This window comes from Saccopteryx bilineata, chromosome 5 (assembly GCF_036850765.1).
Source record: "Saccopteryx bilineata isolate mSacBil1 chromosome 5, mSacBil1_pri_phased_curated, whole genome shotgun sequence".
Lineage (NCBI taxonomy): Eukaryota > Metazoa > Chordata > Mammalia > Chiroptera > Emballonuridae > Saccopteryx > Saccopteryx bilineata.
Window position 1 is genome coordinate 85,431,786 of NC_089494.1, and position 17,087 is coordinate 85,448,872.

The window sequence follows — 17,087 nt, forward strand, 5'->3', positions numbered from 1 at the left end:
CAGTCTGATGCTCTATCCACTGCGCCACTGCCTGGTCAGGCAATGCAGTCATTTTTATAAAGACTTTCGCTATTCCATAATTAGAAAGGCAATTTTCTTTTTTTTGTATTTTTCTGAAGTTGGAAACGGGGAGGTAGTCAGACAGACTCCCGCATGCGCCCAACCAGGATCCACCCAGCATGCCCATCAGGGAGCGATTCTCTGCCCATCTGGGGCGTTGCTCTGCCGCAACCAGAGCCATTCAAGCGCCTGAGGCAGAGACCATGGAGCCATCCTTAGCGCCTAGGCCAACTTTGCTCCAATGGAGTCACTGCTGCGGGAGGGGAAGAGAGAGACAGAGAGAAAGGAGAGGAAGAAAGGTGGAGAAGCAGATGGGCGCTTCTCCTGTGTGCCCTGGCCGGGAATCGAACCCAGGACTCCTGCACGCCAGGTCAACGCTCTAAAACTGAGCCAACTGGCCAGGGCCTCCTTTATCTATTAATAAATTTTTATTAATGTTAATGGGGTGACATCAATAAATCAGGGTACATATATTCAAAGAAAACATGTCCAGGTTATCTTGTCATTCAATTATGTTGCATACCCATCACCCAAAGTCAGATTGTTCTCTGTCACCTTCTATCTAGTTTTCTTTGTGCTCCTCCCCTCCCCCTCCCCCTCTCCCTCCTTCCCTCCATCCCCTCCTCGTAACCACCATGCTCTTGTCCATGTATCTTAGTCTCGTTTTTATGTGCCACCAATGTATGGAATCATGTAGTTCTTGTTTTTTTCTGATTTACTTATTTCACTCCATATAATGTTATCAAGATCCCACCATTTTGTTGTAAATGATCCGATGTCATCATTTCTTATGGCTGAGTAGTATTCCATAGTGTATATGTGCCACATCTTCTTTATCCAGTCTTCTATTTAAGGGCTTTTTGGTTGTTTCCATGTCCTGGCCACTGTGAACAATGCTGCAATGAACATGGGGCTGCATGTGTCTTTACGAATCAATGTTTCTGAGTTTTGGGGGTATATACCCAGTAGAGGGATTGCTGGGTCATAAGGTAGTTCTATTTCCAGTTTTTTGAGGAACCACCATACTTTCTTCCATAATGGTTGTACTACTTTACATTCCCACCAACAGTGGATGAGGGTTCCTTTTTCTCCACAGCCTCTCCAACATTTGCTATTACCTGTCTTGTTAATAATAGCTAATCTAACAGGTGTGAGGTGGTATCTCATTGCAGTTTTGATTTGCATTTATCTAATAACTAAAGAAGATGAGCATCTTTTCATATATCTGTTGGCCATTTGTATTTCTTCCTGGGAGAAGTGTCTGTTCATATCCTCTTCCCATTTTTTTATTGGATTGTTTGTTTGTTGTTGAGTTTTATGAGTTCTTTGTATATTTTGGATATTAGGCCCTTATCTGAGCAGGTGTTTAAAAATATCATTTCCTAATTAGTTGGCTGTCTGTTTATCTTGTTATCAGTTTCTCTTGCTGAGCAAAAACTTCTTAGTCTGATGTAGTCCCATTCATTAATTTTTGCCTTCACTTCTCTTGCCTGTGGAGTCAAATTCATAAAATGCTCTTTAAAGCCCAGGTCCATGAGTTTAGTACCTATGTCTTCTTCTATGTACTTTATTGTTTCAGGTCTTATTAATATATATATATATATATATATATATATATATTTTTTTTTTGTGTGTGTGTGTGTGTGTGTGTGTGTGTATTTTTCTGAAGCTGGAAACGGGGAGAGACAGTCAGACAGACTCCCGCATGCGCCTGACCAGGATCCACCCGGCACGCCCACCAAGGGCGACACTCTGCCCACCAGGGGGCGATGCTCTGCCCCTCCGGGACGTCGCTCTGCTGCGACCAGAGCCACTCTAGCGCCTGGGGCAGAGGCCAAGGAACCATCGCCAGCACCCGGGCCATCTTTGCTCCAATGGAGCCTTGGCTGCAGGAGGGGAAGAGAGATACAGAGAGGAAGGGGGGGGGTGGAGAAGCAAATGGGCGCTTCTCCTATGTGCCCTGGCCAGGAATCAAACCCAAGTCCCCCGCATGCCAGGCCGACGCTCTACCACTGAGCCAACTGGCCAGGGCCTCAGGTCTTATATTTAGGTCTTTGATCCATTTTGAATTAATTTTAGTACAAGGGGACAAGCTATAGTCAAGTTTCATTCATTTGCATGTGGCTTTCCAGTTTTCCCAGCACCATTTGTTGAAGAGGCTTTCTTTTCTCCATTGTATGTTGTTGGCCCCTTTATCAAAAATTATTTGACCATATATGTGTGGTTTTATTTCTGAACTTTATATTCTATTCCATTGGTCTGAGTGTCTATTTTTCTGCCAATACCATGCTGTTTTGATTATCGTGGCCCTATAATATAGTTTGAAGTCAGGTATTGAAATGCCCCCAGCTTCATTTTTTTTCCTTAGGATTGCTTTGGCTATTTGGGGTTTTTTATAGTTCCATATAAATCTGATGATTTTTTTCCATTTCTTTAAAAAATGTCATCAAAATTTTGATGGGAATTGCATTAAATTTATAAATTGCTTTGGGTAATATTGCCATTTTGATTATATTTATTCTTTCTATCCACAAACAAGGAATATTTTTCCATCTCATTGTATCTTTTTCAATTTCCCTTAACAATGCTTTGTAGTTTTCATTATATAAGTCCTTTACATTCTTTGTTATGTTTATTCCTAGGTATTTTATTATTTTTTTTGCAATCATGAAGGGGATTATTTTTTTGAGTTTGTTTTCTAATATTTCATTGTTGGCATATAGAAAGGCTATGGACTTTTGTATATTAATTTTGTATCCTGTGACCTTACTGTATTGGTTTATTGTTTCTAGTAATCTTTTTGTGGAGTCTTTGGGGTTTTCGATGTATAGGATCATATCATCTGCAAAAAGTGATACCTTTACTTCTTCTTTTCTGATATGGATGCCTTTTATTTCTTTCTCTTATCTGATTGCTCTGGCCAGAACTTCTAGCACCACATTAAATAAGAATGGAGAGAGTGGACAACCCTTCTTGTTCCTGATTTAAGGGGAAAAGTCCTCAGTTTTATGCCATTTAATATGATGTTGGCCATCATATATGACCAACATGTTGAGATATTTTCCTTCTATACCCATTTTGTTGAGTGTCTTAAACATAAAGTTGTGTTGTATTTTATTGAATGCCTTTTCTGCATCTATTGATAAGATCATGTGGTTTTTGTTCTTTGTTTTGTTGATATGGTGTATTACGTTAACCATTTTACGTATGTTGAACCATCCTTGAGATTCTGGGATGAATCCCATTTGATCATGATGTATTACTTTTTTAATATGTTGTTGTATTCGATTTGCTAGTATTTTGTTTAGTATTTTAGCATCTGTATTCATTAGAGATATTGTATTTTTCTTTTTTTGTGCCGTCCTTGCCAGGTTTCGGTATGAGGGTTATATTGGCTTCATAAAATGTGTTTAAAAGTATTGCTTCTTCTTCAATTTTTTGGAAGACTTTGAGTAGAATAGGAACCAAGTCTTCTTTGAATGTTTGATAGAATTCACTAGTATAACCGTCTGGGCCTGGACTTTTATTTGGGGGAAGTTTTTAATAGTTTTTTCTATTTCCTCCCTGCTAATCGGTCTGTTTAGGCTTTCTGCTTCTTCATGACTCAGTCTAGGAAGGTTGTATTGTTCAAGGAATTTACCAATTTCTTCTAGATTGTTGAATTTGGTGGCATATAGTTTTTTGTAGTATTCTACAATAATTGTTTGTATATCTATGATGTCTCTGGTGATTTCTCCTCTTTCATTTTGGATTTTGCTTATGAGTCCTTTCTGTTTTTTCCTTGGTAAGTCTTGCCAAGGGTTTGTCAATTTTGTTGATCTTTTCAAAGAACCAGCTCCTTGTTTTATTAATTTTTTCTATAGTTTTTCTGTTCTCTATTTTATTTATTTCTGCTCTGATTTTTATTATTTCCTTTCTTCTGCTGGTCTTGTTGTTGTCTTTGTTCTTTTTCTAGTTCCTTAAGGTGTGAAATTAAGTGGTTTACTTGGGCTCTCTCATGTTTGTTCATATAGGCCTCAAGTGATATGAACTTCCCTCTTATTACTGCTTTTGCTGCACCCCAGAGATTCTGATATGTCGTATTGTCATTTTCATTTGTCTGTATATATTTTTTGATCTCTCTGCTTATTTTGTCTTTGACCCATTCATTTTTTAAAAGTACGTTGTTTAGTTTCCACATTTTTGTGGGATTTTTTCCCCTCTTTTTTGCAGTTGAATTCTAGTTTCAAGGCTTTATGATGTGAAAATATGTTGGTAAAATTTCGATTTTTCTGAATTTGCAGATGTTATTTTTGTGGCCCAACATATGGTCAATTCTTGAGAATGTTTCGTGTACACTAGAGAAAAATGTATACTCTGTCACTTTGGGATGAAGTGTCCTGTAGATGTCTATCATATCCAGGTGCTCTAGTGCTTTGTTTAAGGCCAATATATCTTTATTGATCTTCTGTTTGGACGAATGATCTAGAGCCATCATCAATGTATTGAGGTCTCCAAGTATGATTGTATTTTTGCAGTTTTTGTTTTTAGATCAGGAAGTAGATGTCTTATATATTTTGGTGCTCCTTGGTTTGGTGCATATATATTAAGGATTGTTATGTCTTCTTGATTCAGTGTCCCCTTAATTATTATGAAATGACCATTTTTGTCTCTGAGTACTTTTTCTGTCTTGTATTCAGCATTATTAGATATAAGTATTGCTACACCTGCTTTTTTTGGATGTTATTTGCTTGGAGTATTGTTTTCCAGCCTTTCACTTTGAATTTGTTTTTATCCTTGTTGCTTAGATGTGTTTCTTGTAGGCAGCATACAGTTGAATTTTCTTTTTTAATCCATTCTGCTACTCTGTGTCTTTTTCTTGGTGAGTTTAATCCATTTACATTTAGTGTAATTATTGACACTTGTGGGTTCCCTATTGCCATTTTATAAATTGCTTTCTGTTAGTTTTGTATCTTGTTTGATTCTCCTCTTTTGTTTTTCTATCCTTTGTTTTTGTTTGTTTGTATTCCATACTTCTTTCCTCTGTTGCTACCTTTTTTAAGTCATATGCTTCTGTGGTGTTTTTTTCAAGGGTGGTTACCATTAAGTAATGAAAAGGGTACCTACCATATTCATTGTAGTACCTTTTCTTATGAGTGTTTCTGCACTTCATCGTCCCTTGCTACTCTTAATCTCTGTCCTCTCCTCCCCTTTTTTTGGTTTTGTTGTCACAGTTTGAATTTGGTGTTATTGTGTTCTTGGTGGAGCTTTTTATTATTATTATTATTATTATTTTTCTGAAGTTGGAAACAGGGAGATAGTCAGACAGACTCCCACATGCACCCGACCACGATCTACCCAGCATGCCCACCAGGGGGCAATGTTCTGCCCATCTGGGGCATCACTCTGCCACAATCAGAGCCATTCTAATGCCTGAGGCAGAGACCACAGAGCCATCCTCAGCACCCGGGCAAACTTTGCTCCAATGGAGCCTTGGCTGCGAGAGGGGAAGAGAGAGACAGAGAGGAAGGAGAGGGGGAGGCGTGGAGAAGCAGATGAGCGCCTCTCCTGTGTGCCCTGGCTGGGAATCGAACCCAGGACTTCCGCACACCAGGCCGACGCTCTACCACTGAGCCAACCGGCCAGGGCCTGGAGCTTTTACTTGTGGTTGTGTTTTGTTTTGTTCTTTGTATCTGTTTGGAAAACTCCCTTTAGTATTTCCTGGAGTGGGAGTTTTCTGATGATAAATTCCCTCATCTTTTCTGTATTTGTGAATGTTTTTATTTCTCCTTTGTATTAGAAGGACAGCTTTGATGGGTATAGTATTCTTGGCTGAAAGGTCCTCTCTTTCAGGGCTTTAAATATTGGGGTCCACTCTCTTCTAGCTTGTAGAGTTTCTGCTGAGAAATCTGATGATAATCTAATAGGCCTTCATTTATATGTTGTATTCTTCTTTTCCCTGGCTGCCTTGAGAATTTTTTCTTTGTCATTGGTTTGTGCCAACCTTTTTATGATGTGCCTTGGAGTAGGTTTGTTGTGGTTAAGAAAACTCGGTGCTCTGTTTGCTTCTTGAATTTGAGGCTTTAGTTCTTTCCACAGGCTTGGGAAGTTCTCATTTATTATTTGTTTGAATATATTCTCCATTCCATTTTCTCTCTCTTCTCCCTCTGATATACCTATTATTCTTATGTTATTCTTTTTGATAGAGTCAGACAATTCCTGTAAGGCTTTCTCATTTTTTTAAATTTTTGAGTCTCTCTCTTCTTCTCTCTGTTGTGCCTGAAGTTGCTTGTCTTCTATGTCACTAATCCTACCTTCTATCTGGCCTGTTTTATTAGCTAAGCTTGTTACCTTGTTTTTCAGTTCATGAACTGAGTTTTTCATCTGTGTTTGATTTGTTTTTATAGTTTCAATTTCCTTGGTAATATATTCTTTGTGTTCGTTGAGTTGTTTTCTGAGCTCCCTAAATTGCCTTTCTGTGTTTTCTTGTATATCTCTGAGTATTTTTAGATTTCTATTTTAAATTCTCTGTCATTTAGCTCCAAGGTTTCCAATATATTAAATTTTTTCCTTCATAGATTTTTCCACATCTATCTGTGCTACTTCTCTATCTTTTGTTTCCATGATATTCGATTTCATTTTTCTTAATGGCATCTGAGGGTGGTCTTGTTGATAGCAGTTTGTTTTCAATGTGTGGAACCCCCAGACGCTCCAAGGATAGATTTTTCTGTCTGTGGTTGATGAACTTGTTGAAATTGGGGAGATTTGTCGGTCACGCTCCTCACAGTGTCATTTCTCTGACATCACTGGCAATTTTCAAAATCGATGCAGAACTATCACAATTAAATATAAGTTTGTACCTGTCTATCACGTCAAATCAATTCACAGAAGTCTGCCTGTCAGTGATTTGGGAATAATGACTGGGCTTAGCATTCCCAGCAGTTTTTTGTTACACTACTACCAATAGATGGTGTTCACAACATGCCATTTTCTGATGCTTATATGTAGCCATTTTAAAGGCTTTGACATAGGACAGACAGACCATGGGTTATCTCCATCTACTACCTGTCATTTTACCTCATTTTGTCAAACTGATCTTGATTCTTCCTTTATTGATGAAGCAGCTGAAGTTAGGGAATCAGGGATCTACCTAATTTACGGAGCCTGAAGGAAAGCCAGAGTCCCACTTCCATCTCAGGGCTCTGTGAGGTCTTCCATAGGATCTCTTCAACCCTCAGTGATATAACCAAACAATAGGTTAATGAACATTAAAGGGAGCAGGAAATTAAAACTTAAAGATAGAACGTTCTCTGAACATGAGCAGCAACATAGAAAAACTGAGCAGTACCTCCCCATCTGTCTACTCTTATGGACAGTAAGAATGTAACTAGTGTTTCTCACAGTTTAGAACATGTGCACAGGATGATTTGAGCAGTACACAAACAAAACTTTGAAAAGCATAGACAACCACAGTAAAGAAGTCACTCCTTTTTAAGTTCTATTTTCATCCTTCTGATTATGTCAGAAAGAAAAACCTCTCATATTTTTAAAAAACTTTTTAACATTTGCTAATCTACTTAAAAAAACAAATAAAAAACAAGCATTACACTCAAGGCATCTATCAGGTATTTATTAAGCTAGTATTTAATTAGTGAATTGTTTTTAGTTATACATATATGTGTATGTGTTTTAGTCTGATCAGGATGCTATAACAAAATACCATAGACTGGGGGTTTAAAAAATAAACATTTATTTCTCAGAGTTCTGGAGGCTGGGAAGTCCAAGATCAAGGTGCCAGCCTATTCCATTATTGATGAGGGCCTTCTTCTTCACTTACATCTAGCTGTACCCTCACATGGCAGAAATTGAGAGTGGGAGCTCTTACCTCTTCTCTTCTTATATGGACACTAATCCCATCTTTGGGGTTCCACTTTCATAACCTCATCTAAATCTAACCTCTCAAAGGGCCCACCTCCAAGTCTCATCACACAGTGGATTAGGACTCAACATGAATTTACACATTCAGTCCATAACATTACATTTCATGGTTACCTTCTATTTATAACAGGTAATTCACAAAGTTCTATTTATGGTAAGTATATACAATTTACCATTTAAATAAACTTATTTAAATAAAAATGCTAAATTATTTAAAATTTTTCAAAGGTAATAATTACCTTTGAACTATATGTCAAAAATGAGAAAATTACATAGAATATCTGAAGTGTGAGAAATACTGGTAAAAGTAAATGAACTTCATATTGATTTCTGTTGTGTGTCGAGTAGTTTCCTAAGTATTAGACATTTGTGATGAAGATGGGGAAACTTGACCATTGAAACCCAAACTAGCCTGACCTGTGGTGGCACATGGATACAACATCAAACTGCAATGCTGAGGTTGTTTGTTAAAAAACCCAGGCTTGCCCAGTCAAGGCACCTATGAAAAGCAAATACTATTAGTTAATGCTTCCTGCTCCTCCCACCTTCTCTGTCTGTCTCTCCTTTCTTTAAAAAAGTCAATCAATAAAATAAAAAAAAACCCAAGCTCTGGCCAGTGGCTCAGTAGATAGAGCATAGGTCTGGTATATGAATGTCCTGGGTTCAATTCCTGGTCAGGGCACACAAGGAAAGAGACCATCTGCTTCCCCCCACTCCCTCTCCCCCTTCTCTTCCTCTTCCCCTCCCTCAGCCAGTGGCTTGATTGGTTGGAGCATGGTCTAGGGGCTCTGAGGATAGCTCCTTTAGAACACAACAGGCTCAGGTGCTAAAAATAGCTCGGTACTAGAACATTGGTCATAGATGGGGTTGCCAAGTGGATCCCAGTTGAGGTGCATGTGGGAGTCCACCTCACTATCTTCCCTCCTCTCATAAATAAGTAAATTAATTAATTAAAACCATGCTTTTTCTTTCTGAAAAAAACTTCACCAGGGTAGATATCAAAATACACCTTATAACGGGGAAACAAATTTCTAGGTTGCTTATTTCCATAAGTAGAGACTGGTGTGAGAGACAAGAAAATAAAGAGAGGGAATTTTGGTCCTCTGGCAATGTTTCTGTGTTTCTAGAAAGAGGGGCAAGGAGTAAACAGACCACTGTTGGGCAGAGCATGTTAGAAGCTCTGGATATAGAACAGTAGAGAAGAAAAGAAACCAATTAGAGGAAGAAAAGTTCACTGCTTTCTTCCCCTAGTTAATTAATGGGAGGAGCCTGTTGGTAGGAGCCCCATAACATGGACAGAGGAAAGGGATTTGGCTGCGTCCTTCCATTAACCCCAACTTCAGTAATGTTTGCTACATACAAACACTTTGTTTGTCTGTTTGTTTTGCTGTTGTTTATCAAGGTAGAGGGTAGTTGTAGGAAGGACAGGAGGTTTGAGAATAATTAAAGAATGCCCTCACATCCCACGTATGTATTTATTCAGTCAACAAATGTATCAGTCACCTATCAGGTGTGAAGTGCAAGTGCTAGGCACTGAGGACAGTACAGGGCAAAAAGACACAGTCCTGACACAACAGAACTTGCAGTGAAGTAGAGGAATGGCCATTTAAAAAGATACTGATGTAGGCCCTGGCCGGTTGGCTCAGCGGTAGAGCGTCGGCCTGGCGTGCGGGGGACCCGGGTTCGATTCCCGGCCAGGGCACATAGGAGAAGCGCCCATTTGCTTCTCCACTCCTCTCCCCTCCTTCCTCTCTGTCTCTCTCTTCCCCTCCCGCAGCCAAGGCTCCATTGGAGCAAAGATGGCCCGGGCGCTGGGGATGGCTCCTTGGCCTCTGCCCCAGGCGCTAGAGTGGCTCTGGTCTCGGCAGAGCGACGCCCCGGTGGGGCAGAGCATCGCCCCCTGGTGGGCAGAGCGTCACCCCCTGGTGGGCGTGCCGGGTGGATCCCGGTCGGGCATATGCGGGAGTCTATCTGACTGTCTCTCCCCGTTTCCAGCTTCAGAAAAATACAAAAATACAAAAAAAAAAAAAGATACTGATGTAAATTAATGCCATGGGGGGAAAAACCTGGGTGCTGTGAGACAGTGTGAGAGGGCTTCATCCGGACTGCCTGCTTGCCTTCAAACCCATCTGGCCTCACTTCCTGTCCCAGTGACTGCTGTGGTAACCAGTTCCAGAGTAGGCTTCCACAGTTTCATGCACCTCTTCCAGGCCCGTACAGCTGGCATCCAGGCTTCTGCCTTAGAGCTTCTCTGACTTCACAGTATGGCACAACTTTGGGGATGCACCCAACACTCACACATGTGCAACCCAGAGTGTGATAGAATTGATTCCATGTGGGAGCCACTGCATAAAGGCTTCCGTCTTTCTGAGGTCCGCTGGCAGGCTAGCATAAGACATTTTTTTCTTCAAAAAAAAATTTTTTTTTAGATGAGAAAGGGGGGATAGTGAGGCAGACTCCCACATGTTCCCGCATTGGGATCCACTCAGAAACCTCCATCTGAGGCTGAGGCTCTGCCCATCTGGGGCCATGCTCGGAATCTAGCTATTTTTAGTGCCTGCAGTGGAGGTTCCACAAGCATCCTCAGGGCCGGGGCTGACGCTTGAACCAATGGAGCTATGGCTGTGGGAGGGAAAAAGAGAGAGCAAAAGAGAAGGAGGAGAGGCAGATGGTCGCTTCTCCTGTGTGCGCTGACTGGGAATTGAATCCAAGACATCCACACACTGGGCTGACGCTTCAGCAATCCATTTAAAACAACTTATTAAAAAATAAAAATGAAGACCCTGGCTGGTGGCTCAGTGCTAGAGCACCCGTCAGCCTCAGGCGGGGAAAATAGCTCGATACTTGAGCATCGACCACAGTTGGGGTTGCCAGGTGGGTCCCAGTCAGGGTACATGCAGGAGTTTCCTCACTATCTCCCTTCCTCTCACCTAAAATAAATAAATGAATGAATGAATGAATAAATAAATAATAAATAAAAATAAAAATATAATGCTGTTTAGAGACCTTTACACCTCAGACAGGATTGAGCTGACAAATACCTTTCAACAAAATGCTCTACAGGAACCAATGGATAAATGGCCAGAAGGTTGAAGATGCATTTAATAAGATTCCTAGAAGATCCTGTGTGATCAAGCCGGTAGTTGCCCATAGGAGTGGTCAGTTCAGTAATACCTCCTTATGTTGGCTTGCCCTTCTTCCCTCCACTCTCCTGCTATGCACCCACACAAAAGTCTTTGTCTCAGACTCTGCTTTGGGGAAAACTTGAACTAAATAAGACATGGGTCTTACTAAGATTGGGAATGAGACATATAAACAAACCCCCAAAAGATCGGATGAGAGAGGCTGAGGGAGTCAAGGAGGGGTCCAAGTTAGGGAATAGTTTGTGTGGAAGTCGTGAAGTGGGAAAAAGCTTGATCTATTCTAGCTCTGCAAAGAGGACCAGTAAGGCTGGAGCAGAGGAGGCAGCTGAAGCAAATGCACAAGATAAAGCTGGACAGTGGGCAGGACCTTGTAGTTCCTTCTCACTAGAAGTTTCTTTGTCACTAGGAAAACGTTGTTAGCACAGTCCACTAAACTAACTCATTTTTCTCCCTTATTCCTATTTGCACTGCCTTCAAAATAAGGTAATGAAGAGAGCAAAACAGTGAAATTAAAGAAATACTAGCCTTCATTTTGGCTCTGCCATTGACTTAGTATGTTCCTTTGGACAAATTACCATATTGTTATTTTATTTATTTATTTATTTTCATTTTTCCGAAGCTGGAAACTGGGAGGCAGTCAGACAGACTCCTGCATGCACCCAACCAGGATCCACCCGCATGCCCACCAGGGGGCGATGCTCTGCCCATCTGGGGCGTCGCTCTGTTGCATACAGAGCCATTCTAGCACCTGAGGCAGAGGCCACAGAGCCATCCTCAGTGCCCAGGCCATCTTTGCTCCAATGGAGCCTCAGCTGCGGGAGGGGAAGAGAGAGACAGAGAGGAAGGAGAGGGGGAGGAGTGGAGAAGCAGATGGGCACTTCTCCTGTGTGCCCTGGCCGGGAATCAATCCTGGGACTCCTGCATACCAGGCCAACGCTCTACTGCTGAGCCAACCGGCCAGGGCCCCATATTGTTATTTTAAAGAGTATAGTGACAATAAATATCATATATATAAATACTCAAGGTAAAATATGTGATACTACTATTATCATCACAAGCATGGGAGTATATGGACATTCATGTTTTACAGTATATGAAATAAAACCTGGAAACAATGTGAAGGCTGAAATAAAGAAAAAGAATGCTCCATGAAGTCCCAACTTTGCTCACAGCAGAGTCACCAAATTGTTGATGGGATTTGCATTCATGAGTAAGCATCTTCTCAGAGTTGAAGGAACCCCCAGCCCAAAGTCACAGGAATGGAAAGCCTTTGACTTCTTCATATTGATAAAGCCAGAACATGCACAGAACAAGAATTCCACCCCCACCCTGGGAATTAAAGTATTTGCCTGTGTCAATGATGCTGGAAGTGGGATTAAAGGAAAGAATTGGCAGATATAATGCTCTCTTTAAGCAGTTGGCACCTACACAATACATGTTAAGCAATTGGTAATTATGGCCTCCAGCATCTATTCCGTGGTGATGTCACTTCAATTTTTAAAAGCCTGCTTTTCCGGCTCACATTTTAACAGCAGAAATTTATTTGGCCTGAAATATAATGCCAGCTAATACTACTGAGAAGAAGGTGTATTTTAGAAGATACTTCATGTGCACTGGGTTATATGATGCAATAGGTTCGGTTTGGTTCCATAGTCTTTGATCCCTTTCCTGGTAAGCACAGATTAGTAAAAGAGATCTTGAGAATCTGCTCCATTTAAACAAACTTCAACTTCAAAACAAGTGCTCACCTATGATGAACAGTTCTATTGTCATGACTAACACTGACTCAACATCTATTGCATGTCTGGAAACAACAGCAGAAGCTTGAAAAAAGAATATAGAGATTTATGTAAAGGTTCCCAAAGCACTATGCTTTTCTATTTTTTCTTTTGGGGTAGAAGAATATCAAATTTTCTTGTAGTCCTATGGCCCAGATACCACAGAATTTTGTTTTGCTTTCTCTTTAGTTTTCAGCAGTTTGAACTATACTGCTCATAAAAATTAGGGGATATTTCAAAACTAATGAAGCAATAAAATATCCCCTAATTTTTGTGAGCAGTATACTTTTAGTATGGCTGTCCTTGGGTTTATTCCACTTGGAATCCACTAAGCTTCTTAAATCTGTAGGTTTATGTCTTTTGCAAAATTTGGGAAGTTTTCAGCCATTATTATTTTTTTAGTACTTTTTCAGCTTGTCCTCATTTTCCTCTCCTTCTGAGACACCAATAACATGCACGTTAGATTTTTGTTATAGTCCCATAGGTCCCTGAAGCTCATTTATTTTTTCAGTCTATTTTCTCTCTTTTATTCGGTTTGGGTGATTTCTATTACTCCATCTTCAGGTTCACTGACTCCTCTGTCCCCTCTGTTGTGCTGTTGAGCTCATTGGGTTTTTTATTTTGTTAATTATATTTTTTCTTATTTTGAAAGTTTATTGAAGCTGGGGACAATAAAACAAAAAAGTGCCTAGAAAAGAAGAAACTTATGGAAAGGAAATGAACCCACTGGAAAGCTGGGTAAAAAGGGGACCTTGGAAACAGGCTCAGGGGGTTAGCCCATGAAGAGCTAGCTGCCTCTGCCCGCTGCTTCCCTGGTCGTGAGTCTTGTGAAACCCCTTTACGTTTAGGAAATACAAGCCTGGGAAGGGAACCGGGAAAGAAGGGAAGGGGGAAGAGTGGAAGGGGGAAGAAGAGAAAGGTGTGAGCATGCTCCTTGGAGGGAGAGTGTTGTTAATTTTTTTTAGTTTTAAGTTTTTCATAGTTCTTTATAGCTTCTATTTCTTTGTTGAGCCTTTCTAATTCTTTGCTGAGATGCTACATTTTCATTTGTTTTAAGCATGTTTATAATTGCTTGTGGAAACAGTTTTGTGATGGCTACTTTAAAGTCTTTGTCAAATAATTCTAACATCTCTGTCATTTCAATGTCAGCATCTGTCGATTTTTAAAATTCACTTTGAGATCTTCCTGGTTCTTGGTATGACAAATGATTTTCAATTGAAATATGGATACCTTGGGTGTTTTATTATGAGACTCTGGATCTTATTTAAATATTCTGGTTTAGGTGACTTCCTCTTGCCCCAATCCAGCAGGGAAAAGGGAGAGGGTAATGCTTCATGATTGGCAGATGGAGTCCAGATTCCCACTTGGCCTTGTTACTGCTGGGTAGGGTGGTAGTTCTGGATCACTGCTGTGGCCTCTACTGACACCACAGGGGTAGCCCAGTCAGCACTGGGGGGAAGTCCTAACTTTCCTCCAGACTTCTGATATCACCCAGGTAGAGAGGGAAAGAGGTATCTTGTTCCTGTTTTGTGGAATTGTAAGTCCAGGTTTCCCAAGTGGTCGACACTGATGCTGCAGAAGTAGGACCCTGTTAACCTCTAGTGGAAATGAAAATCCCAGTTCCACTCTGGCCTTCTAATACCACCCCAGCAAGGGCATTAGGAACCTTACTTACTACAGTGCAGCAAGGGTATAAGTCTGGGTTACCCATGCAGCCTTTGCTTGGCATGGCCGTGGGTAGGGTAAGGGTATTTTTCTATGATGTTTGGCTGCAACAGAGCAGTTATTATCTACAAATTTTCTGTCTTGCCAGGATGTCCTTTTCCTAGTTCTTTGGCTAAAGAGAGACCTTTTCTGAGGATTTTTTATCTTTACTTATTGGCATTTGTGAGTTACAAGTTGCTCTAGCATCCAATTTGGGGTATATAAAGCAAAACAACAATAAAACTCATGGAATTCACTGTCACATAAGGTTCAAGATTTCTAGCCAGTCTGTCTTCTTTCTGCTTTTGGAGTTTAAAATTTTTTTATTTTTTTACATGTAATATCTACAGGTGTTCATTGTACTTACTGGAAGGAAAAGGGAGAAGTATGTTGGCTCCATCTCCTTGAATTAGATGGGTTTTTAAGAAACTGCCAAACTGCCTGACCAGGTGGTGGCGCAGTGGATAGAGCGTCAGACTGGGATGTGGAAGGACCCAAGTTCGATACCCCAAGGTTGCCAGCAAAACTCACCAGCTTCGACAACAAGGTCGCTGGCTCTAGCAAGGGGTTACTCAGTCTGCTGAAGGCCCGCTGTCAAGGCACATATGAGAAAGCAATCAATGAACAACTAAGGTGTCGCAACAAAAAACTGATGATTGATGCTTCTCATCTTTCTATGTTCTTGTCTGTCTGTCCCTATCTATCCCTCTCTCTGACTCTCTCTCTGTCTCAAAAATAAATAAATAAATAAAAATAAAAAGAAACTACCAAACTAATTTCCAAAGTGGTGGATGAGAGTTCCAGTTGCTCTAAACCCTTAGGATGCTTGGTACATTCAGCTTTTTAATTATAGTCATGCCAAAAGGTGATATATCCGTGTGGTTTTAATTTATATTACCCTAGTGAAAAAATGGTGTTGGGAAGCTTTTCATGTATTTACTACCCATATAGTTCTTCTGGTGAAGTGTCTGTTCATCATTTAGCCATTTAAAAGTTTGAGTTGTGTTTTTGTTGTTAACTTTTGAGATGTTTTTATATATTCTGGATTCAAGCCTTTTATCAGATTTGTGATTTTAAAAATTTTCTAACAGCCTGTGGCTTGTCTTTTTATTCTTTTGTTTGTTTGTTTATACATATATTTTTATTTTTAACAGGGTGACATCAATATCTTTTCATTCTTTCAACAGGATCTTTGAAAGGAAAGAAATTCTTAATTCTAATAAAAATTTATTAGTCATTATTTTTTTTATGGATCATGCTATTGGTGTTGTAATTAACTCAAGATCACAAAGATTTTCTTTTATGTATTTGTCTAGAAATTGTATAGTTTTAGGTTTTATATAGACTTAGGCATATAATCCATTTAAAATTAATTTTTATATATGAAGTGTGAATTACAGTCTATTGTTTTGTATTGGATATCCAGTGGTCCATGTACTATTTGTTGAAACTTTTGTTTTGCCTTTTAATTCTTTGCATCTTTATCAAGAATCAATTAATCATATATATATCAGTCTAGTTCTTCTTTTTTATTATTATTAAGTGAGAGATGGAGAGGCAGAGAGACAGACTCCCACATGAGCCCCGACCAGAATACACCCAGCAAGCCCCCAACCCAGAATGCTCTGCCCATCTGGGGCTGCTGCTCTGTTGCTCAGTAACTGAGCTATTCTAGTTCCTGAGACAAGGCTATGAAGCCATCCTCAGTGCCTGGGGCCAACTTTGCTCAAAACATTCAAGCCATGGCTGCCGGAGGAAAAGAGAGAAGGGGAGAGAGAGAGAGAAGGGGGAGGGGAAGGATGGAGAAGCAGATGGTTGCTTCTCCTGTGTGCCCTGACTGGGAATCAAACCTGAGACTTCCACATGCTGGGCCAATGTTCTACTGCTGATCCAACAGGCCAGGGCTCAGTCTATTTCTATACTCTATTATATTCCATTGATCTTTTCAAATACATTTATGTCAATACTGCAGTGTCTTGGTTATTGTAGCTTTAAAATAAATCTTACAGTCAGGTGTTATAATTATTCAATTTTGTTGCCCTTTTTTGATTTTGTTTTGTAAAGTGGGGAAAGCTAGCTTTGATCTTTTGCATTTCTTTTCGAATTTTTTTTTTTTTGTATTTATTTTCTGAAGCTGGAAACGGGGAGAGACAGTCAGACAGACTCCCGCATATGCCCGACCGGGATCCACCCGGCTCGCCTACCAGGGGCGACGCTCTGCCCACCAGGGGGCGATGCTCTGCCCCTCCGGGGTGTCACTCTGCCGCGACCAGAGCCACTCTAGCGCCTGGGGCAGAGGCCAAGGAGCCATCCCCAGCGCCGGGGCCATCTTTGCTCCAATGGAGCCTTGGCTGCGGGAGGGGAAGAGAGAGACAGAGAGGAAGGGGGGGTGGTGAAGAAGCAAATGGGCGCTTCTCCTATGTGCCCTGGCCGGGAATCGAACCCGGGTCCCCTGCACGCCAAGCCAACGCTCTACCGCTGAGCC

At 40.6% G+C, this 17,087-nt stretch overlaps 1 non-coding gene across 1 annotated transcript; it reads right to left on the reverse strand.

Moving 5' to 3' along the window:
• Window positions 1-5,612: 5,612 nt before the first annotated feature.
• Window positions 5,613-5,688, reverse strand: TRNAT-GGU (transfer RNA threonine (anticodon GGU)). Its single transcript has one exon. It is a non-coding gene; the product is annotated as a tRNA-Thr (tRNA).
• Window positions 5,689-17,087: the final 11,399 nt, after the last annotated feature.